The 25,711-nt window shown below is 34.6% G+C and overlaps 1 protein-coding gene across 8 annotated transcripts in view; it reads left to right on the top strand.

The window, feature by feature from the left end:
* Positions 1–25,711, top strand: part of CDH18 (cadherin 18) — a 502,361-nt gene that overhangs the window by 180,778 nt on the left and 295,872 nt on the right. For 7 of the 8 annotated variants that reach the window (XM_050330958.1, XM_050331011.1, XM_050331001.1 and 4 more), the window contains one exon: positions 15,554–15,639. The exons of the other annotated variant lie outside the window; for it this stretch is intronic. The gene's annotated coding sequence lies outside the window, so the exon portion shown is untranslated. The remainder of the gene's footprint in view (positions 1–15,553; positions 15,640–25,711) is intronic. 8 annotated transcript variants of the gene reach the window in all.

The raw sequence follows: 25,711 nt of genomic DNA, 5'->3' as shown, positions 1-25,711 counted from the left end.
AGAGAAATTGGGACTAATGAATAGAACAGATTGCTTAGGGCATATTCAAAAAGTCTACAGGTGTTAAATTTAGAATTAATTAAACCTTGAAGTAATATCTAAAGAAGTTCTTTGGACTTTCTCCTAATCAAGTGATAACTACTCTAATCCTGTTGTGGTTCAAAAGTTACCTTTAACAGGTTCAAAATTTCTGTCCCTAAAATACTTAGAAAAAGAACTTTAGATGTGATAAATTGTCAAGTGAAAGACACTTAAAGATTGGGAGAAGGTAAGCCACACTTCTTTTGGCTATAGAAATAAAATTTGTTTCAAACTTTAATTGTCTTCAAATATCTATGAATGTGTAAACCAGATATTTTATTAATGGACTTGACAGGGAATTAATTTAGGTTATTAAGTTTCATAAAATGGGTTGTGTTGTTTATTTATTTTTTTTACTTTATATTTGACTTAATTTTTTAAAATTATTAATTCTAGATTATGTCGAAGATCATTTAACAGCCATCTAAATTAACCTGTTAATGAAAATGCATTATGGTTAGGGTTCAGAGAGGCACTCACAGGACCTAAGCATCAGATGCACCTCAGCCTCACATCCAAGCTGCCATTAGGTTTAGGGTCAAGAGACCCCCAAATCCTACAGCTCCAGGGACTCCAGTAAAAAATACATTTTTACATTTGAAGCTTAGGTGCTGTGGGTTGCACAGATGAAAAAGGTTTGGAGGGAGCAATGTTGGTACAGTGCCACTGTCCCTTTGGCATGCCTTCTGCAGCCCCAGTGTCCCATGCGATGGCAAAAACAGCTGCTACAATATCCCCTCCCTTTCATCCCACACAGAGAGTATCAAAGAATGTAGCTCAGGAGCGTTTCTTGCTTTGGAGATGCCCTAACTCCTGGGAGAATTCTATATGAGCTTTATCTTACTGGATTGGGTTTGGAAGTGTATTAAAGTAGCCATTAGTGTCTGTTGAATATGTAAGAAAATACTGGTATTCAGATTAACCTGCTTTGCAGATGTAGACTGCCAGTATTTTTGAATAGATGAAAGAAACTGTGACACTCAAAAAGACAGTTATATGAACACAACGTTTCTTGAGTTATACTATTTTTATAACTAGAGAAAAATTAAGGATACTGAAAATATAGATTTGGGACCAGTTAACAGCACATTATTTCTTTCAGCCTTCAGATTTTGGCTGGAAAGGTGAGTCTTCTTAGGTAAATAGAGGTTGTCTTAAACAAAGCTTCAGATATAAAATAGTTATTAATAAAGTTGAGGTCATAGTTCCAGAAACTGGTTTGAGATTATGTTTTAAAAAAATAAATCTGTCTTAGGTAGAAAGAATTTCATTGGGTTACATGTGATTTTTTTGTTTGTTTATTTCTTTCCTAAGGGAAGAAATAAATTAGTCGGACGGATCTAAAATTATCAATTGATTTATTTGTGCAGTAGCCAGTATTTGTTACATAAGACTCTATGAAAGAATTTTTACACATCTAAATCTTGTGTCTAAGGAGCTTTGGAGTAACGATAATCTGCTCTGTGTACAAACTAGTTCTATGTTTAGTCAAGCAGGTGAAGAGCTGACAACTGCCAATGAAACCTGTTAATCGGAAGTTAAGAATAGGAATACTTACCAAAACTTACCATTGTGTTTTTATCCCTTTGTATCAAAATTGGAAATAAAATAAAAAAATAAGTATAAATTACTGATTTTCAACAAATATTCTTCAGTGATGAGTCACAAAATTTAAAAGTGATCAGAACCGAGCAAAGCAACAGCAATAAATCCAACAGCAATTTTTGCAGTTATTCTCAGAAAGGGGGACTTTGCTGCTATTCCATTAATTTTTTTCATAAGATTTTGGTTTTTGGTTAGTAGTTTGGGGTTTTTGTGTGGGTTTTTTTTGTTTGTTTGGTTGGTTGGTTGGTTTTATCCCCCTTTTTTTTTCTTTTTATCAATAGTGTTTTCTAGCAAAGAACACTTCTAAAAAAAATTATCTCACCCAGTAAACTACTTTTCTACTAAGTAATGATCCAGGCAAAGTAATTCATTAGTTCTGCTCTGACTCAGCCTTACATATAATCAGATGAATCATAGGTATTGATGAGAATGTCTTGCATGTCTTTTTCAAAGGCCATGATGTTACTTGAAATTCAGTCATTCACAAATTGGGATCATTGATATTTTCTTCATGAGTTCAAAATGTAGAATGCAAGCTATTGAGGTTAATACTCTGGCTTCTTTCACTTAGTTAACTATTGTTGTATTTTAAGCTTATAAGTGCCAGTCAAGAATACAGGAACACACACTCTGCTAAAAACTTTAGAAAATGAAATTTAGGCCATGTGTAGTACAAAATAAAGAATCTAACTGTTGCAGCTGCTTAGATTGCAAGTATAATTCATCTGGAAGACAAAGTAAAATCGTGTTCTGCACCAGTTTAGTTGCAGCTGTTACTAATTCTATTGCCAGCTGTGTATCACTTGTAGGATAATTGAGGGTATGCTTTCCACACCTTGAATGTTGTTATTTACCTAAGCCACAGATTTGAAGTTGTCTGCACTTGGATATGCACATGTGTATCACATTTTAGAAAATGGAGTACTTGGATGGATAACAAGGTGGTTTAATTGCATTCATTATCCTTATCATAGTTTGTCTCTGGGGAAAATGCTACTCTAAATTTTCCAGATTGGCTTCAAGATACAGGTGGGTTTTATTTGTGGGTTTATGTTTGTTTTGGGGTTTGGTTTTGGGGTTTTTTTGAACTTCAGTTATTTTTAATAGTTGTGATACTTCTTTTATTTATTTTTCATTTCACCACTCTGAATTGCTTATTCATTTAAAAATTGTGAGATAGTTGTGTATGAAATATTCCACCAACAGAAAAGACAATTATGTTTGACTGACCAAGAAACATCTGAGATAGTTTTTGTTTGAGGGATGCTACAATATTGACACATAACAAGTTGATATAAATGTGTTTGTAAATGGGATCGAAAGTCTGCTTAAGTGATAAAGTCAAGTACATTAAGAGTGTTTGAAAAACTGTAATTTTTATTACAGTACCAGAAGGTTACCTAGGATATTTTGGTTGTTTCAGTGAATTGGTTAGTCAGTGTAAGGGGGTAAATAGCTTGGAGTATCTTTTGGAAGAGCTGTAAAACTGAAGGAGAAGAAAATAAGTCAGTATTTCACCTTTGTTGGTCTAATGACAAGAAGTTGGGAACAGTTTAAAGAGATTTTATTTTACAAGAAGAGACCAAGAAAAAAAAATACAGTTCTACCTTTTTTTTTTTCCAGAATAGGACTGCTGTCATCACATAGAACTTAAATCTAGTAGTTCTTACTATTTTCTGAAATAAGCTGGTTACTCAGTGGTTCTGAACAGTAATTTTCATTATTTGTTATTCATAGGATAAGCTCTTTAAGGCAATAAACCAGCACACTGATAATTATATGTAATTTTTTAAACAGTTCAGTGTGATGTTATGTGCACACATAATATATCAATAATTAATTGGCATTTATTTCACTACTGTCAGTGAAAATATTTGTGTGGTCTCAAAAGCAGTATTTTTTTATTCAGAAAAAGAAGGAAAAGTGGGTTGCTTAAGAGTTTATAATGTATCTTGAAAACATTTTTTGCATTTATATATTTAATTCCAATTTACTTTTGAATAATCAAGATTTTTCTTTCTAGGTTTGTATTTTAGATCAGTCATAGTTTCAGCTCAGTCATTTCTTTAGTTTCATTTTTATTATCATAAGTAAGGTTATAATGATAATTATCTTCTCCAGATAATTTAACATAATTTTGTTCTTTATTAATTTTTAATTAAAAACTTAACATTCCAACTCAATTTTTTATATTTTATCTATTTTTCTCCAATAATGGATCAAATATATATATATAAAATCTTTTACTACTAGAAAAGAAAATTAACAGAAAGGGATACATATTTATTATTGAAGAATTCAGACAAGGTGAAACTATAGTCACTTCAGATGGTGCACTTGATATTGGCTTAAAGGAAGACAATCATTTGGAAACTATTCAAACGGAGAAAGCATCACCTCTTTTCACTTACTATGTGTTTCTTACCTTGTACTTTGAATTATAAAATGAGAATGCTCTTCCACAAAATTAATCTCACATTATTTGAAATAACTTATTTTACTTAAAATGTTTATGAAGGAATAAAATTCAGCCAAAGTTTGTGATGGGGAAAATAAACTTTAAATAGATGACTTCAGGATAATCATGATGCAGAAAGGTAGATTTTTTTTTTTCTTTTAGACCTTTGTGCTTTATTAGTTTTTCTTTGAGGGACATTTAGATCTTTCCTTGGGTGTTTTGGGGATTTTATTTTGTTACTTAGGACATTATTATAGGATTATTATTATTGGGACATTATTATTGGGTGTATTATATTACACATGAGGTACTTCATAAAAAAAGATACTGACTGATTAAAATTCAAATGAGAAGTGATTAAATTCATTTTTTAAACTAATGTTACAGTTCTGGGAAAAATTTTGGACTACCTATTGCACATACTCCCTGTATGTTCCATGGTTATGACCATATGGTCTTACGGATGCAATCGTAGGCTTTGAATTTGCATTCTGTTTTCAAGTGTGCTAAAATTGTACTGACACCTCAGATAGTTTATTTAAGCAAAAGGCCTGTACATATGGCAAGCATAGTGTGAAGAACAATTTTGTAACTAGTTCTCACGCACAATGCTGCACTGAGCTCAGTCAATCAACACCGTCTTGGCGCAGCGGCAGAACAGAATCTGCATAGCTATTATAGACCATCCGTATGTATTTTCCTACAATTGATAATTACTTTTTTACTACTTTTATGTAGAATGATTTCTTTATCTACATCTTCACTGCATGCTTAGGGTGCTCTTGGCTTGTTTTCCTTTCTAAACCTCATTTAACAAGGCTGTCTGCTTCTATTTACAAGTCCCTCCTGAACTGGTTTGCCAGTATGTAGCGAAGGTGAAAGTACAGAAGAAATCTCAAAAGTCATTAGGTTTGTACTTTATTTGTGTGGAAACTGCTTAAAGAGTTGAATGGGGGAGCAACATCAGTGTTCCCTTGAGGGGAGGACAGACAGGACAGGACTTGAATATCACCCACACTGTTTGTAGCAGCTCATCAACCAGTCATCGTATTTTTTCTAACTCTCCTTTCAGCGCACAACTAACTGCAGGCACAGCATGTGCAATCTTGTTTACTAGGAGTGTTATAGGGATGTTGAGGAGCTGATGTCATTGTCATAAAAACAAGAACAAAGGATGATTTCCTGTTTTTGAAACAACTTTTTCGTATTGTGTTTTTACTGATAGCTGCTAATAAAAGGTATTAAAAAGCCTTCTGTACTTTCATTGAACACACCAATTAATTTTTAAAGAAAAAAGGCCTATAGGATTGACATGCTATGGCAAATTTTGTATTTCCATCTAAAATAATGGACTGGTGACCTACTTTTTCTTCTGAAAGACCTTCTAAGTATGCATGCAAGACTTTTGGAATGAGATGTGTTTTCTCAAAATTAAAAAAAGTACGTAACGGAACATAATGTTAGCGAGAGAAAGATTGGAGAGAGAGATCAGCGCTCCTGAAAACCTCTAGGAATATGTGTCATTCAGAGACAAGGCAAGAGGTGCGATATTGGGGGAGCAATTTGTCTTATGTATGGTTTGCCTTCCAAGGCTGACTTCAGTTGCACTAAAGCATATCTGAGATAATAAGTTTCAACTACTCAGTTCTGGAACCTTTTCGACTGTTGTGAGGCAATACAGAATACCAGAACAGTAGGTGTAAAATTGTTCTTCTGTTTTTGGGAGGCAGATCTAGAACTTAAGATTCAGAGTTAAAAATTCCCTGGGGTCCAGCATGAGGAACAAAATATTTATTTAAAAATCATTTTTGTTAGTGAGTCTGGACATAGCTTTTATAATTGAAAGAAAGTCTGAGCCGTTACCAGACACCTGTTTTCCTCCACTGACCCTAAAGAAGGTCAAAATGACTAGCTGATGAAGATATTTTAAAGGTTTAAATTTTGGCAGATTAATCTATCTTCAATCTGTTAAATTACTTTATGGAGACTAAAAGTGTCTGTGTAAATGTAACCCCTCTTGGTTCCATTGTCCAAACCCTTTGAATGTGCTAATAATTGTAGTAATGTTGTGAGTAAATTCAGATACCTAATAAGACTACATTTAAAAAGTACCTTTCTAAGATGAACGCAGTACAAAATATGGGAATTATGATGGCATAAAAACGAATTATTAAAAGAATCTGATAAATTCACTCACGTTTATTTTTGGTTAAGATTTGTACAGATATTTTTGATCATTTCAGTACCAAAGAGAACTTTGAGACAACACTGCTTCTAAGAAGTCTTTATGGTGCTGAGTATGTGAAGGACCCAGTTAACCCATAAACAGGGGGTACTGTAATGTAGCCTAGGAGTTCTACAGCCTTAGTAACACCAGAATGAATCTAGACTTTGATCTTAATTTTTTTTAACAGATACACAATTTTTAATTTTTTTTTTGAGATTTTGGTTGCTTTTTTATGTTCTGGTTGCTTTCAGGGTCTTGGGATAAGAGGAGGACTGCTAGTATATTACTTTTCATATGTTGCTCAATATCTTTGCAGTCATTAAGATGAATAGTGTCCCCTTTACCCTGAAAATGAAAGTTACTCTGCATTGTTGTATTCCTCCCCAAAAGGTCCTTACTCCATTATAAAAAATAAAAGAGGAAAATAGTACCAAATTCCTTGCCTATAATTTCTATGTTCTTCCATAGAAAAGGAAGAAGTACTTCAGCAAGAACATATTTGTTTCTACCTACTAGTAGCTTTGCAGGAGCAAAGGAGGAGAAAGACAGGAGAGATCCTAAATGGCAATTCTTACAACTCAGACTGCTAATTGAAAGGGATAACCAAATATGTTATCTCTCTACTGTCATCATCTCTGCAGAATTATCTGAAATAATTGTGAGTGAAAATTGTGTACTCTTATTTCAGAGAAGATAGAACTAACTTACAGAGTGCACAATAGGGAGACTATGCAAAAATGTCATTTTGGATGTCAACAATGGCAGATAAATTTTGGACTAGAAAGAGGACATATAAGTAGCTAATCTAAGTATTAATTTAAATGCCTGTTAGAAGAAATAATTTTTTAAATGGGAGAGTCCAGTGCAGCAGGTGGTGGTGATGATAATTTTTTTTCCATGCTTTTTCCCAAGTGTTTATATTTTTCATTTTGCACAAGATTTTTAATAAAGCTGGCTTTGGTAAAGTTGTCCATATTATCTACCAAAATGAAAGAATGTTGAGCACAACAGCTCGACAAAATTATCAGCGTGCTGTCTGTGTAAGTGTGGGAGTGCATAGTATAAAACATGTGTGGGTGTGTTTATATAGAAAACAGTCTGTTTGGCTTATTTATGTTTGTTACATGATTTCACATGGGCACCAAGAAAAGAAATATTAAAATTTAAAAAGTGCTATCTGCTAGAAGACAGTCACTGGCTGTATTCTGTGCCCCTCTTGTACACATATCCATCGCAAACCAGATTCTGGTCTGGCTGAGGTGATAATTTTACTTCACTATTTTTTTTTACCCTGAGGAGTAGGTCACATAATTGGCTTGAAACAGAGTAATCTGGGTAACTGCAATTGTTGCAAAACTTAATATATAATTAAAAATACTTAATGAATACTGAAGGCTTGATGGTTTATTTCTTCCTTACATTGTGCAGTTCTGGCACTTTTGCAAAATGTGTGTAAAATGTCACAGGAATTGAGAAGTGTCAGTAACTAGCTGGGTACAGAAAAGTTCTTTATGCTTTGAAGTTCCCTGAGTGCTGGTGCAGCACTTTGAAAAATTCCTTAACGACTGAGTAACAGTTCTTAAACTAGTGATTTGGGAGTCCCCTGTTAGCACACTAATGATTCAGACAGCAGCATTAAATCAGTTGCTTCAGTTTAAGTACTTCTTGAATGTACATAAAGTCTCACTTTATTGGGAATTGAACTAACTACCTGCAGTCTGAAAGGCAATAAGTTATGCACTTAAGCAAAGGTGAATTACTAGTAAAGAGAAAAAATTTTCTCCTGCATGTGCTTTCTGAAAGCTCTTAGCTGTTTGGGTAGAAGAGTTGTACAGCAGTTGTTGAAGCCTCACATACTGAACCTTAGCTGTCCTTGGAGAGATCTTTTTTAACAATCCTCAGAAAATAAAGTCACATACAGAGATATCATAATAAAGGCTTTTGGAAGACAGAAGAGACAACACTTCAACACTGTTTCACAGATTCATTAAATTCCCCTAATCTGTTTAGCAACTGCACTCTTTTATTCTCTGACAGGGACTTTACAATAAATTGAGAACAGTACTATCAGAGTAGAGTCTACCTTCTGACTGTGTTGATTTCCTGCAAGTTATGTTTAAATATTAAAAGCCTCTTTGTATGCATAATTTTGTGAATTTGCCTCCCATGGGTTACACTTATAAGAAGACCATTTGATAAATACTTTAACAATTTTAGATTTTATTGTTCTCAGTCCATCTCTAAGAGCAGAAGCTCAGCCAAAAATATCAGGATCACTGCATAAATGAGCTAGGATGTCCTGAGCAAATCTGTACACAAAAAGGAAGCATACAGAAGGTGGAAGCAGGGACAGCTGATCTGGGTGGGATATAGAGGCATTATTTGAGCCGGTGGAGATGTCAGGAGGGACAAACCCATATGGAACAGAATCTCGCAGGGGATGTCAAAAGACATTGAGGAGGATTTCTGTATGTATATAGGTGATAAAAGGAAGAATTGGGTAAATGTGGGCTCTCTGCTGAATAAGGTATGGGACCTGGTGGCATGGGACATGGAAAAAAGGTTGAAGTTCTGAATTTGTCTTAGTTTTAATTGTCAAAACCAGCCTTCATAAATCTCGAACCCTGAAGACATGGGAAAGCCTGGAGCACAGAAGGTATACTCATTGTGTAAGAGGATTAGGTATTTAATGCCTGAATATTTATCAAACTCAATATAGATAAGTCCATGAGCCATGACAGAACATCATATTTGACCAAACTGATCACCTTACATGAGAAAATTAGTATCTTGGTAGATGAGCATAGAGCAGTGGGGAGTCAGCGAGGTTACCTAAGTTTCAAGGGTTTTGACACTCTTTCCTGAATGATCCTCGTAAAGAAACTAATGAAGTAAGTATTGGATGAACACACATTGAAGTGTACTTTGAACTGGCTAAAGGGTGGACCCATACTGTAGTGGTCAGTGGTATTAAGTCTAGTTGGAGGTCAGTAAATAGCTGTGTACCCTAGGGGTCAACACTGACTCCAGTTCTTCTTAGCATCTTCATTAATGATCTGGATGATGAGGCAGAGTTTACCCTCAGCAAGTTTGTTGATGACACAACACTGGGAGGAGTGACTGCCAGGTCAGTGGTTGTGATGCCATCCAGAGGAACATGGACAGGCTGGAGAAATGGACAGGAACTTCATGAAGTTCAACAAGGTCATGCACCTGGGGAGGAACAAACTGAGGCACCACTGTATGAGAGGGGCTTACTAGCTGGAAAGTGAGCCACTCAGAAATCTGATGGTGTCTGGGGCTGCTTTAGAAGCCCAGCAGATTTGGACAACCCAAATATAAAGAAGTATGTACAGATAGATACAAAACAATATAAAGCCAGCAGATGAAAGGATAAAGACATAACAAATAAAGCCTCTTTGGGAGAAATGAATACACAGAAGAGACAATACTATCTTAAATTTAAAGAAAAATAAGACTTTTCTCTTTAAAAATACTTAATTTGGTGTGTTTTTTCTCTTTTTTTTATTTTTTATTTACATTGGTATAAATAACTTTGTTTCAACATTTTATGTATATGAATAAATTTTTTTTCTCTTGATATAAGACTAGTATCCTCCTAAAATTTAAATATTGCTTCTCATATTTCTGACTCTGTTCTAAAACACCATAGTGGTATGGAGAATGCTTTCTTGACAATCAATTTAATTTTCTTGAAAAGAATTCAGAGCAAAGACTGATTTTGTGCCTGCAGATGCTGATGGATGCTGTCCCAAAATGAAAAGAGAAAAGATAGGCTAGAAGAGGTAGAATCTCTGTTTCTGTTCCTTTTCCATGGGCAGCTGATGAAATCAGAGAGTGTACATTTGTCCAATAATATTATCAAAATGAAGAAAAGTCTTTCATTCCACATGCCTCTTCAGTGAGTGCTGTGTTCCAGGTTTATTAAAGGAGGCATTTGTAAACTTCAGAAATCCAAAATCATCCAACACTATTCAGATCTTCTAAATAGTGTGCACCTCCTTTGCTGTAAAGAAGAGAAAGAAAATTCCAAGAAAAACAAGTGAAGCAAGGGAATACTTTGTGCTTCCTTAGGGGAAATTTTGTGTTTCACCTGGATTTCTTCCAAATAAGACAAGAGCACTTGCCAATACAGGCAGGATGGTGTGCTCACTAAAATACAAGAATCTTGTTGGTTCTCATTCTCTTTCTCCCATAATGAAACACTGTATCTATTACTTCAGGCTTGCAGTTTCTATCTTCTTTGGATATATCAGATTGAAGGAGAACATTATTTCTAATAAATTTTCTGATTTTTTCATAATAGATATTTAAACCTTGAATAAAGTCTTTTTATCTGTCATGATAGGCAGTCATTCTTTGTTTGTAGCGTATTTCTGATTGTGGTATGCTGACATTCCAAGATAGTTCTTTAGTATCACATTATACAAGCCCCAGCGAGAGTCTGACCCACTCATGAGCCAAAGAAAGGGAATAAAAGACAAGGGAAACAAATGTTGGTATTCATATCTGATAGGTTAGAAAACTGAAGCAAAATCTCCCCAAACAGCTCATGATCATACAGCAGTAAATGATTTATCAGACTATTAATCAGTGAGTTTTCTCACCTCAAAATTGTATTCCAGTTGACAGACAAGTCTTTTCTTTTTTTCTTTAAGTTTTTACTTACTGTATTTTTGGAATTTAAAGAACATTTTAGTCAGAACTAAAACTCAGCTGAGGAAAACAAAGTATTTTTCTGATGTTCTACTGCAAGCACTGTTGTATTCCCAATCTCTTTCTTTTTGCTCCTAAGACAGAGGAGGAGGCTGCTCTGCTCTCCTGATACACAGACAACTGCAGCATACACTAAATAAAGCCTTCAGTTGTTTCAAGTAGTTTTCTTTCCTTCAAGACAAAGATTGTTTTCAACATCGAGTCAGTTTGTGGGAAATGAAAAATTGCTTTGTAACCTCACTGAGCAGACCAAGACCCAGTTATACTTTATGAAGAAGAGACGTATGTCAGTGTGTAATTTAAAATATACTGTGAGACCTTCTGTGGGCTCAGAAATTATCTTCTAAGTCATAGCTTAAAAAAGTTGTTTGCTTCCTTTATCTTTGGATGTCTCTTTTCATGTGACTTTTCATCATCATCATCAGACTTCAAGCAATCTGAAGGAAAGCAGACCTTTTGCTTCTGTATATCCAAGGCAAGCTAAATGCTATCAGTCTTGATCGTTTGACAGGAAAATAAGCTCATACCAGTTTTTGCTCTCACTATTGCTCTCTGAAGAAAATTTATGATACTGCTATGGTGAATCTAAAGTTGTTTCTCTGTGTTCTATTTTGTCCTGTTTCTGCTTAATACAATTGTACTCCTCTTTCTTGTGTATTTGCCTTTTAGTAAGTCTGAGGTTTTTTTCTCCTTGTGCTAGACATTTAGTTTTGTCCTTTTGGTAATATAGATTAAAATGTCACTGCAGACAGAAGTCTCAGACTGAATTGAGAGTAAGTAATAGTTAGACTCATCCTGAATTTTAACAACAGAATATATTTGAGTCAGAAAATGCAATTTTTCTAAAGCAAGCTCCACTGAATTTGATCAAATTTTGTTTTGGGAAGCTGTGAAATGCTCTGATGAGCAATTATAGCAATAATTGAATGTTCTTACTTTTATCTGACTTTGTTATCAAATGTCTAGAGGGACTAGATTAAATCCAAGGGTTTCTTCCTGTCTGACATAATGAAAAAAACATAAATAAATAAATAAATTTAAATATTTTACTAGTATAGATACATGTGGTACTGAAATGGTGTCTCTTAAAGCACAGTACAGTAGAAAACATCAGCTTTCAAAGTTTTGAACAAATACGTGAACAACAAAGGTGCCGACTTAATGGGAGCCTTTAAAATACCAAAACAGATAAACAGCAACCAACCAAAGTGATGAGAAAATAAAACAGAAAAAAATTTAGCAGAGTGAAAGAACCGGGCATTTTCTTAATCTCAGCAAACACCATAAAATCAATAAATCTGATATAAATACTCCAACTAATGTAACAATACAAAGTTGTAAGGATGTCTGAGAGACTAAAAACTACTTTTAAATGTGTGCTCTTGCTCCATGAAACAATACTTTTGAAGACTTTTACTTAATGTATTTATATAGGAAAAAGAAGGATGTAAACATGAAAGAAAGGATCTGCTTTGTTACCACTTTTCACCAAAACATTGATTAAAAAATACATAATTCAAGCAAGAGTTATTTTTACCACTGTCACTCCATTATCTTGTTTCTGACATACCATGAAAATATTACAGCATTTTGATGACAATAGCCTATGGATGAAGAGACATCAATTATCTCGAAACTTGCAAGTCTCAAAAATTGTTGTCAAAAGGAGAAATAAGAAAAATTACATGAGACTCCATTATATTATAATTTGAAAAAGTAATAGAAAACCCTCAAGTCAAGGCCACTCTGATTTATAGATATTTATAAATCAAGATTTTGCTTTAGTGGGAGCAGTATGATCATTTTAATTTTGTGAATCTGAAGTAAACAGTCCCATAGCTCTCAAAAAATATTAAATGATAGCATAATGTGTTCTACTTCTTCACATTGTCAATGCTGGATGCCTTGTTTTAGTTTCTGTAGCGTACATTGGCTTTCATGTATCCAAACACGCGTGTGTGATTATACACTTTTGGTTTTGAGAAATACTGAAGTAAAAGACTTAAAATCAGCTATTGTCAGAAATTCGTTTCCTGACTTCTTTCTAACTAGCTACATTGCTGGCTTGTGGGTATGACTGAAGCTCTGATGAACCCTTTTTAGTTGTTTTTCATTTCTATTTTGGCTTTGTGTAGCTTTTATTACTTTCATTTGAATACTGTCTTCATTAGTTTCTTCCACATTGTACTAATGTTTCATATGACACAATCACCTTCCTAAGCTGAGTTCACTTAGTCTTGTTATGCATGCATACACTTCAAGCAAGCTGTGTTTTTCCCAAGGGTTTGATAACCCATGTTTTCTATTTCTAACTAATATATCAACAAATGCTTAAAATTGGTAAAAATTTTCTAAGAAAACTTAAAACATTCTAACAATGCTATTTATTGTAGTAGTTTGTTTCTGATTTCACTTTATTGCATGTGCTGTTTTTTCACTGCTTATACACTCCACGTGCACTTCTAGAAATGTGCAATGAGTGTTAAGATGCACCTAGGAGCTATGCCTCCTGATTTTTACATGGTTATGGAAATAAAATAAAAACATAATAACCTTACTTGTTTTCTACTTTCTTTTCAATTCTTTTCAGCAAATAAAAAATTATAATGACATGAAGGAGTAGGAAGTATGACAATCCACTAGCTACTCTTGCTACATTTTTCATAGAACCATAGAATCATAGAATGGTAAGGGGTTGGAAGGGACCTTAAAAATCATTTTGTCCCAACTCCCACTGCCATGGACAGGAATGGCTTCCACTAGACCAGGTCGCCGAAGGCCTTTATCCAATCTGCTTTTGAACACTGCCAGGTTGGGGCATCCATAACTTCCCTGGGCAACCTATTCCAGTGTCTCACCATTCCCACAGTAAAGAATTTCTTCTTAATATCTTACCTAAATTTCTCCTTTTTCGATTTGTACCCATTACTCCTTGACCCATTGCTACAGTTCCTGACAAACAGTCCATCTCTGGCTTCCCTGCACACCTCCTTCATATACTGGAAGGTTGCTATGTGGTCTCCACTCAATCTTCTCTTTTCCAAGCTGAACAACCCCAACTTTCTCACCCTGTCTTTGTAGGGGAGGTGATCCAGTCTTATCAGTTTTGTGACCCTTTGTTGAACTTCATGAAATTTGCATCTGCCCACCTCTCAGCATGTCAAGGTCCCTCTGAATGGCATCCCTTCCCTGTAGTATGTGAACTGCACCACACAGCTTGGCATCATTGGTGAGCTTGCTGAGGGTGCACTTGATCCATGTTACTCACAAAATTGTTGAACAGTATCGGCCCCAGTACCAACCCCTGAGGGACACCACTCATCACTGGTCTCCATATGGACAATGAGACATCGACTGCAACTCCGTGCATGCAACCATCCAGCCAGCTCTTTATCCACTGAGTGGTCCATCCATCAGATACATGTCTCTCCAACTGAGAGGCAAGGATGTCATGTGGGACAGTATGAAATGCTTTGTATAAGTCCAAGTAGATGATGTCAGTTGGTCTGACCCTATCTATCAGCTCTGTAGCCCCATCATAGAAGGTCAAATTCGTCAGGTGTAATTTTCCCTTTGTAAAGCCATATTGCCTGTTACCAATTACCCCTTTGTCTTCCATGTGCCTTACCATAGTTTCTAGGAGAATCCATTCCATGATCTAGCCTGGCCCAGAGGTGAGACTGACTGGTTTGTAGTTCCTCAAGTGTTCTGCTTTCCCTTTTTTAAAATTAGAGGTTATATTTCCATTTTTCCAGTCATCAGAGATCTTACTTAACTGTCATGATTTTTCAAAAATGATGGATAGTGGCTTAGCAACTCCACCTGCCAGCTCCCCCAGGACTCACAAATGAATCTGATTATGTCCCATGGACTTGTGCACATTTAGGTTCCTTAGATGGTCTCAAGCCTGATCCTCTGCAACAGTGGGCTTAGAGTCCTCATTCTTCCACTCTCTGCATCTGCCTTTCTTGACTTGGACAGCGTGGTTAGAGCACTTGCATTGAAGATATATAAAGAATGTATCTTTATGATATTGTTCTTTCTCTAGAATCTAAATGAGCACATTTTTTTAGACTCTAGAAAGTTTGCGGTAAACTATGTCGACACATTTTATTTTAGGAATTTGTGAAATCATAGTTACATACACATCTGTTGAAAATCTGCTAAGGATTGCCTGATAGGAACATTTTTATATAGTGCCCTATTTATGAGCTTCCTTGCTGATTGCATTTTAAGAGAATGTCTCCCTGCACAGATGACATTCAGTTTTCTAATTTGCTCTTAAAAAGACAATCCTTTTTAGAGATTTATTTGCTTAAGATAATGAGGTAGGATTACAGAGGAATTAACATCAATGCTATTAAGTGGGTTGTGTTTTTTTTTTTTCCCTTGGGTCTAGCCTTATGCTTTCTGTTTGAAAGTAAGCTGAGATTTATTTTTCCTAGGCTACAAAACAAATTCAAGACCAGAAGACAAAAAGGCAGCTGAAGTAATAATTCTTCAGAAGAATTAAGACACCAGTGTCTTTGAGGTATGTTTGTTTTGGAAATGTTGTTAATTATTTATTAATCTTGCTGCTTTCTGTATGAGAGTAATGGTGAGTGCTTTTGAACACTAGTGACTATTTCACATCTTCAGATGCAGTTGATTTGAAAGGAAACTCCAAAATGCACTTTTTTCTTTTTTTTTTTTTTAATATATGTGTGAGGCATTAGTTTTAAATGTTCTTCTCTTCTATCTGACACTATTTTTTTGTCTATAAAACTAGATATAGCCAGATGCAAAGTAAAAAAGCTAGATGTCCTATGTTCTTTCTGACTTAACAATCAGCTTTCTACATGTGCCATAGTTACCGTAAAAAATTTACAAATAATAAAAAACGGGAAAAGTTGTAAAAATTTTCCATTTTGTGTACAATATAGATTGCTGTGTTTTAAATAGGTACAAGACATATTTCTATCAGCTAGATGTTAAAGAGCATGATATAGAAATAAATTGTGAATAGAAAGTCATCAGTAGGTAGGTTGAGTAATGGAGGGTAAACTAAGGAAAATCATCACTGCCTTACCACAGGTGTAAAAATAGCCTTTAACATTATTTTTTAGTTACAAAATGTTTGAGCTCAGTAAGTGGGATTTCACTTTTGTAAATGTACAAGCCAGGCTTGTGGGGAACTAAGTAAATGTAGTTGATGTTAATTTCATTTTATGTCTAGTTATCATTTAGCATGTTAAACAGAGCTTAAACAGAGCAAATTATGTCTTACATTCCAAAAATGCTGGAGATCAGAAAGCATAATTTCTATTACATTTAGGAAATATTTGTGTGTAGCTTAATTTTCATGGTACTCCTATGAACCCTAGTTTTCTCTTTCATTCAATATATTTAGTTTCAAAGATTAAGGTTTTTTTTTTTTAGAGAAGGCATTTTCTCATAACAGTAATACTGAAACTCTGCTATCTTTGATTGCTTCTATCCTCACCTGAAGCTGCCTTCTTTGCAGGAGATGTATGTCACCAGTATAGACTGTTGTCTCTTATATTTCCATCAGATATGTGCAATTTTTTTCATGTTTGACCAGATAGTAAGACCGTGTAGAACTTTTGGCTAGTGACACAGACATCTTGTGGCTTGTTAAGTAATGCAAGTCTATAGCGTGGTAGGCAGATTTTGTCAAAAAATATATTGTCCACTTAAAACAAAACAAAACAAAACAAAACAAAACAAAAACCAACCAAACACAAACTGTTAGTTTTCTCCTCCCTCAAAGACTACAATGCTTTCTTTCTAAACTGCATACCTGCACAAGACTGCTGACCTCTAGGATTATTTCCTTTACTTTAGATGTTTAATAACAATTTTGCAGCCTTAGGGGTTGGGAAGTTGAGTTCTGTAAAATATCTTTCTATAATATTATTCACAATGAATAGATTCAGAGCACCTTCTTTCCTCCTAGGATTTGTAACCACAAATACCTCTCTTTTATTGTCAGTCTTGTTTCCCTGAGGAAACAATATTTGAAGCACTGTAATATGCAACAAGAGAGAAATCATCAAATATATTTTCACATATTTAACCTATTATTCTCTTACTTGGCAGAATACCTAAATTTTTTATTGGAAAAATGACTTTAAAACTGTTGTTGAACTTTTGATGGTACTCTACACATGTGCCAATGACATCTGGGAATAACGTTTTCTGATAAATGAAAAGTCTCCGTTGCCTTTTCCTGACTCCCATTGAGACACATATTTGTTCCTTGGGGCACAATTTGTCTTGCAGATTGTATTTGATTTGCAGTCTAAGGATAGAGGCTTATTTTATCAGTGTTAAATACATGTCGCTGTCAGAAGCATTGTAAGGCAATATTTTTATATTCAATCATTAGGAAAAATGTGTAAATTAAAACAGTGTAATAGTCAGGTTACCCAAGTTACTTCAAATCACTTGATTGTGGTAGTTCCCATAGTAAACATCATCAGAGAGGACTCTGACATGTGTGAACCTTTATGTTATACAATAATCAGAACAAGGGAGAGATAACTTTTGTAGTAAATAATTGCTCTCCAAATATGTCCTTCCTCAAAGTCTTCACATTGGAGTTTAAAAAATGATTTTATGTTTGTCTGACATCATACTTTAATATCTTCTCCCAGTGATATAGGCCTTCAGTGCAAGGAATTACCAACAATGTTCATGATGCTGCTTTTGAAATAGTCTGCCTTACTGATTTAATAAACCCTAATGCAATAAATAAATGGAATAGGCTCTGTACCAGATAAGTGAAAATCCTACATGTAGCTTGTGTATCCATGTTAGGTTGTTCCATGCCTAATAGTCCAACATTCCTCTGTTCCAAACCCAGTGATCTAGTTTTGCTTCTCTGATTTAAAATGAAGTTACCTTGTCTGACCAGTGCTCCTATGCATATTTTGTCTTTATATATGGTTATACACGCAGGAAGTACGTGTATAATTTTGTCTAATGTACTAATGCTTGCTGCATTTTTTTGATGCATTTACCTTTTAAAATTGCTACATGAAAATAATTTATACATGGAGCACTCTGAATTTTTATAACCTTCTTCATGGCTGTATGAAAACCTGACTTGATAAATGCAAATGGAAGTTTCAGAGCTACCTTGTCCAGAATATATATTTATGATTGGGCTAAAAGAACTCTCAGCCTTCTTACAAGCTTGAAATGCAGAACTGTTATTCAGTGTTCCTAAATGTTGACCTTACTTTTCAAGATATAAACTGAGAAATTAATTGCCTAAAGTAATGTATTTTTAGTCAGCACTGGATTTTAGCCTACCTAAGTACTGCAAGGCTAATTGGTATTTTACTTCCCTGAAAATTCAGAAATGTTGCAGAATGTTTTGAGTGCTTTTTCAAATGGAGTTGAAAAACATTTTAAAGAAAAAGTTGATTGAAGCTTACAATAAAGAACCAACTTAGACTTTGAATATATGAAAAATATATTCTGAGCTTTTCAAGGTTATCTACTTTAAAAGTAATTTTAAAAATTGCAATTATTTTGTAAAAAAAATTCACAAAAATCATTTCTTGCTTCAAAATCAGTATAAACAGATCAACATTTTTCTCAGGCTTAAGAGGATTTGATTACATTTGAAACAATGATGCAAAAGGCAAAGACACTTGATCAGAAATTTATCACCCTGTGTGTTTTGAAAAAAGAAAAAATATTTTGAGACCATTTCAGATTGATCATGAGGGTCAGAAATTTTTAATAGTTTAATTGTATAACAACCACAATACACAAGCATTCTTGGAAATCATGAAAATAGCAGACATTCAACCATCTCATTCAAATATGTTAGAAATGTTTCAAGACAATTTTCTAAACATAAGGTCAAAACTTGGTAAAGAGTCTGTCATTATTAACACTAGTCTGAACTAGAAGCTGATTTAGTTGGAACCTGTCTGCAGTTTTCTTTAAAAGTAAAAACCTAGGTATTTTTTATCTCTTTTGTGAAATCAAGCTCAGCTTCAAGTAGCTTGTGTTCTCCCTTTTGGGGTTGTGAAGAAAATCACTGAATATTCATCAGATTGTTTTCCATTGTAAATTCAGGGGCAGGTATTTCCTACTCTAGGACTAAAGCAGTGAAGTACAGCTGAGGATTGCACGTGAAATGAAACAGCATGAGTAATCAGGAAGAAGGGAAAGAATTAATTGTATTTATCACTTCAATTGAGGAAAGTCGCAGAAGATTCCCAATTGAGATGGCCAGGCTGCTAACCTGCCTGTGCAGAGGAGGTGTATCTCTGTGAAGAGGTAGTGGGGAACAGCTCCACCCTTGGGGCTGAAATAGCTCCCAAGAGCAGCGGGTGGTGAACCAGGGTCCTGGCACTTGGCCATGGTGCACTGCTTTGATGTGGGCTCTGCTGCAGAAGCCATACATACCCTTTGAAACAGCTTGGGAGTGAAAGGCAGGTTTGTTTCTCACCTGCAAAGCACGTATTAGGTGTGATCTGATCAGGAGGGGGTCAGTCATTTTGTATACAGCAGTTTAATTATAATTGGCTGGTTCTGACTCTCGCTAATCTGCTATCTGCATTTGCACGCTGTTTGGTTTTGTTTATAAGACTTGATTTAAAATCTAACGGACCCAAAAAGACACTGAAATTCCAACTTCTATTATAAGTTTTTACTGGATATATATAATTCAAAGTGATTATTGATTTTTAGCCATTCCAGTGGAATTGCAGGAAGTGAAGAAAAAAACACATATATGTATTTTTTCTTTCAGAACACATGGAAGCTGCTTAGCACATGTAACTAACAGCACCTGAAATATAGGGCTTACAAGTGCACAAATGTCAGTTTTACCCAAAATGTTATTATTTCTGTGTTCTCCTAGTTCTATGGGTTTCCTAGCAATATGAATTATTTTTTTTCCCAACAAACATTTGCTTATCCTTGTGATTCTTGGTGTTTAGTTCTTATAGTTATGGTTGATTGGGGGGTGGGGTTGTGTGGTTTTGGGTTTTTTGTTTTGTTTTGTTTTGTTTCGGTTTTGTTTTTGTTTTTGTTTTGTTTTTCAAACTGCTTCCTTATGAAAGAGCATAAAATAACTCTTTCAAAATATGGATTAAGAAAGAATATCTCTTCCACAGGAAAATGTAGTTGGTCCTGTTTCCTACAAGGAAATGAGTTTAATTTTAAAAGACATTCAAGTTCAAACAAAATAGTGTTTAAATTAACCTATAGGGTTGCCTCAAGAGGAATATGGACTAGCTTTCTTTTTTTCCTAAAGTTCTGGAATCACAGTACCCAGATTTGGTCCACACTCAAGGAAATTTTTTCTATTTGTTTTTAATGGATCAGTTTTTGAACACTGAAGCTGGTCAATCTCTGCTCTTGAGATAACATTCCAGCCATCTATAGACAGCACAAAATTAACTTGAGGCAAAAGAGGGGAAACCAGAAAGAAAATACATACAATACACAGAGCATCTCTCTATCTTCTGTATTCTATGTCAATTTTAATGGGTCTGTAATTAGGTTACAGAACTGATTGATAACAGCACTTAGCTTCCTAGGTGACATCACCCTCTGCTTCATTACCTGTTAGAGATTAAGATGTTGACACATAGAAAATTCTGCTTCCTGGCCTGAGAAAAGTAAGTAATTAGACAGCTGTAGACTTGACACTGTCTGAATTATTTACCAGTACAGCTGCAAAGTGGAGACTAATAGGAAGGAAGAGCACAGACAGGATGAGGAAAGTGCACAGACATGCTTGCAACCCATGTGTGCGAAGGAGTTTAATTTAAAGAAACTATTTCAGAAGTAGCCTGGGACGGGACCAATGGTGAGTAAAATGATGGTGCATTTAAAATCTTTTAGTAGAAAAACTAAATCAAAATACTGGCAAAAAGCTTTGAGATGAAACAAGAAGACAGCTTTTACAAGGAATGGCCAAATGCACAGAGATCTTGGTATGACAGAAGAGCAGTAGGTATCCAAAGAGCATACAATTCAAAGAGAGAGTATCATAAAGAAAAAATGAGAAGGGTATCTTATATATCTGGACATAGAAGACTCATAAATGCAGCAAAGGATACAGCTTGGAATGTTTCTTAGTTTAAAAATATCTACTGTGTTTCAGACTGAACATACAAGGATATCTGTGTGGAAAACTGTACAACCCAGTAGGAACTTTTCACTCATCTTTATAAAATGTATTAAGACTGAGCAGCTGTACAGTCAAGCTGAAAGACCTTGATGCCATCATTAGTGTTTTTTATTATTTTGTTGTTAGAGAGTCTCTTCCTTTTTTCAGATTTTCTTTTACTTTTTCTAGGAAGTATTTGCCAAACACTGATTTTCATTTATAAGATTAAATATTTAAAACCTGACTTTTGAGATTTTAGGAATTCTGTTGTTAAGAATGGAAAAGTGATGAAGTGTATTTTGCTGATTTTTGTGTGTTAAGATATATTTGTATTTGAGAGAGACTGCTGGTTGGTATAGGATGATCTTTATTTTTGAGAGGACTACAAGGAACATGGTTAGACATGGCTGTAAGAACTCACACCTGATAGAAGGAGCAGGCTGCAGAATGAATATAAATTCCTGGCTATGAGAACAGAAGAAAATAAATTTGTAAACTTTTGTAGTAGATAATACACTAGAGCAAGAGTTAAGGCTTGGAGATTTCCATAACAACTGTGAGCTGAAACTTAGTGTTTGCTTGAAACATAATGTGTGCTACATGTAAAAGGGTTGCTTGTGTTTTTGTTGTTTGGCAGGAATCCCCACATGTACATCAGCAGGAAATAGCAATTGGCTATTATATATATGTTTTCAAATAAATCAGGAAAGGTTATGTAAATAACATTTTGATGCTGTTTCGTACAGACTTTCATCTTGTATCTATTTGCCATTTGTAATTTCTGAGCTTCATGAAATGCACTGACAATTTGTTTTAACAGCTGTGTTAGTTTTGAAGTTGTTTCTGTTGAGAGGCCTCAGTGTCATGTTTGATGTAGGAAATAGTAGGGATGTCCTATGAAATTCTGCTACAGTATTGCTCCTGAAAAGAAAGAAAATCAAATACACTGATTTAGAAGCACTAAGAATAGGCTTAATCCAAGTCTGAAAGCTCTAATCCAAAGTGATACAGCAGCTGTGATGAACGTCTTACTAGCACCCGATGTGACAGGGGAAGAAGTAGAAATTAGATACAACGCATCTAAAAAAAAAAAAAAAAAGTCAACCCTTGACACATCATCTTACTAGTCGTTGGCCAGAGGTTTTATCTTATTTGCCTCCAGAGTTAAAACTGTGAGCAGAAATTGAGTTGTGAGAAGAGAGCTGCTGACCAGAGTTTCCTGCCATAGAGTAATTTGAATGGATAAAACAGAGATAAGTTTGAAACTTCATAGAGTCTAATGAGATGAATATCAATATCTGGACGTATCTATTTTATGCTGTCTGTGAAGACATATTCCCATGAAGAACTTTAAAACTTATGAATGAGAGATTTCTCACTCTCTCATCTTTCTTCCCTCTTGAAGCACATATGTGAACTAATGGAGCTTTTACTCACAGGCTTTTACTCTTCTGTTTCAAACCTTCTATTCAAGACACCTTGTACCAGTATTACAGAAATAAATGAGCTTTGCTGCGGTGTCATACAGGTGTGTGTCTGTATGTGATTGTCACTTTTAAACCACTTTCTACAGCAACAGAATGATTTTTAAAGGTATCTCAATGTTTTTTTCATCATTGCTGACTGTGGCTGATATCAGGACAGCTCTCCAAAGTGCAAGTCCTGCCACAGAGTTTTAGGTCCTTAGCAGTTCTTAGCTTTTCTAGACTCTCCTTGACTGACAGCAAACTTTCCAGTATTTGGGAATATTTCTCCATATTGGTTGTTGTGGTTTTTTTCATGTAAGGTTATATTTTGAAATAATATATGACCCCACAGTCTTTGCTTCTATTAAGGTATTCATCCAAGTTAATTCCTCTCTCCTTGTTGTAACAAAGAATTTTAAGTTGAGAAAAATTGCATGCCAAAATTTTCAATGAATATTTTAATAACGTTTTGTAATTGAATGAAAACAGTGATCTATTCATGAGCAATTTGATTTACTTTTTCTGTAGATAATTGCAGTGAGGAGCTCCTTATTTTCATTCATGTCAAAACTTTTTCAAAGTATGTGTTGAGTTTTGATTCTTTGTGTTTTAGTTCCTAAAATTCCTTGGGTGTTTGAATTAGGAGACTATGTTCATCCCTACAATATACTATATTGCACAAGTGAAACAGTTCTTGATGTTTGAAAGGTAAAAGCCTATTGCATAAATTTTTGCCCCTCTTCTTAGTCTCACTTCAATTCAACCAGACTTCATGTTTCAAGATGAACAAGTAGATGCACAAAAGTAATTGTTTTCAAAAGCAGGCTTATACATCATCCAAATTTGAAAAAGAAATGTATTATGCATAAAGAGTTTAATATTCTGTTCTGCCATTGATAAACATATAATCCCTATTAAAAAGATTTATGCTGAACATAGGTAGCTGATGTGATCCTGTAGTGTAAATCTGAATTGATAAATTTCACAATAAATAATTCTTCTTAGGATGTTTCCTAATATGATGCAAAATTGTTTTTTCACTCTTTATGTTTACAGTAAATTAAAGAAATAAAAATAATACAATGTATCTAAAAATTCTTCAGTGTGATACTTTTCAATTGCCTGCATATTTTACATTTTGCTACATTATGTGCTCAACCATTTACCTCTCAGAGAAGAACAAGAAATTTTTTTGATCGCAGTCTCATAGTCTTCCAAATCTTAACAGTGTTTCATTGTGTTTCTTCTTAATAGAGTGACTCTAGCAGTTCCAGAGGAAGAAAGTTTAAGCTTTGAACACTTATTATTCATCTTTGACATCTATGGTTTTCAAGCAGTGTTCAGGTTAAATGAGAGTTCATTTATGGTCTATTTGATTTAATAAGTGCTCTCATAATTAAATGCAGATCTGTGTAATTTAGTGGTACAAAGAGAAATTCGTTAAGACTCCCGAGTAGGAAAAAGTGTTAACAGAACTGCAAAGGTTATAGAAATTTAGCTCCTGCTTAAGGTAAATTAAGCACAAACCACATTCCTGTAATGTGAAAGATATTGTTTAAACTGTAACAGACAAAAAAATTCAGAATTCGTTTTCATCATCTGTGAACACCAAGAGCAAAAGTAAACGTGGATTTAATAAATCAACACAGTTCATATAGCTTTCATACATTTTGTAATATATTTTCTTGTATTAGGTATAATGGTTAATATTATTGCAAATACTCATTGACTCTAGGTCATTTAAAATTTTATTTTTTTAATTAATATTCTGAAAATGAACTGAATTAAAATGCATTTGCCTAGTATCTCTGGAAAAACAGGTAGACTTTTATTGTTTCTGGTGCCTAAAGTTGCATTTTATCTAAACTGTTACTTTCAGGAAGTTATAAAAATGAAAGGGCCAGCAAGCTTTATCTTTGACTTCAGTAGAGTTGAAGTTCAACTTTAATTTTAATATTATTTGGAAAGTATAATAATCTAATACTAGGGAAAGGCCTGTTTACTATTAGAAAGTTAAAAATACTTTGGTTTTGGTTTAAACATTTACTTAGATACACCTGCATGACAGCAACATGCTTTCACCTAACCCTTGAACCCTAGCATTTTTCTCATTATGGCAATCAAGAATATTTTGACAAAGAATTAATTCCTGAAATATCTGATGCTTCTTCTGTAAGGTGAAAAAAGATTTTGAAAATCTGTACTAGTATTCTTCTTGAGCTTCTATAAACTTTCTGTTCAATTATGCCAGTCTAAATCTAGGATACTTTTTTATGCTCTTCTTACATCCCAAATATCTATGCCTTCAGTTAACTGTTTCTCTTCATCATTTTTACATTAGTTCGGTTTGTAAGTTTTTCTTTAATACAAAATTGCTGTTCCATACATGTGGTACTGAAAGCTGTAGACTTAGAGCTCTGCTGAATTGTCTCAAGTGACCTGTTCCACAACAATGCACCTGTGCCCATATGCCTGTGCATAGGTGTTTTTTGCCCTTTGGCTATTATGATGCAGATTTGGGGTTGGGGGTGTGAGGGAGAGAGCAGTAGTGGTTGGACTAGGTGGACCTCTGAGGGTCCCTTCCAGATTCCATGGAGGTTAACCTCTGCACAGTAGCACTCTCTTACAGTGTGTGTGGTGTAAAGTACATTATACTAGAGCATCAGAGGAGCAGTGGAGCATTCCCTGCTCCCTCTGCTGTGGTCTGGACTGTGTCCAGCTCTGAATGCAATGGCACTGAAAAAAATCTTGCCTTTCTGTTCACCACGACTGTCCTCAAGTTACCTATCATTATAGCAACCTTCCATTTCTCACTGTAAAAAATAAATAAAAACAAGCAATCAACAAAACAAAACAAACAAACAGAAAATTGTAGTTTCATTTCAGCGCTTCATTTTTTTAGAAAATCTACCACATAATGGAAAATATTCCAAAAAGTGATGACATGTTTTCCTCCCCTCCATTCCAAACTTTTCTGTGTTGTTTGGTCTGTAAGG

Source organism: Myiozetetes cayanensis, unplaced genomic scaffold (assembly GCF_022539395.1).
Source record: "Myiozetetes cayanensis isolate MyiCay16 unplaced genomic scaffold, myiCay2020 scf1, whole genome shotgun sequence".
In the NCBI taxonomy this organism is placed as follows: Eukaryota; Metazoa; Chordata; class Aves; order Passeriformes; family Tyrannidae; genus Myiozetetes; species Myiozetetes cayanensis.
Note: the sequence above shows the minus strand (reverse complement) of the source record. Positions and strands in the feature narration are given on the sequence as shown.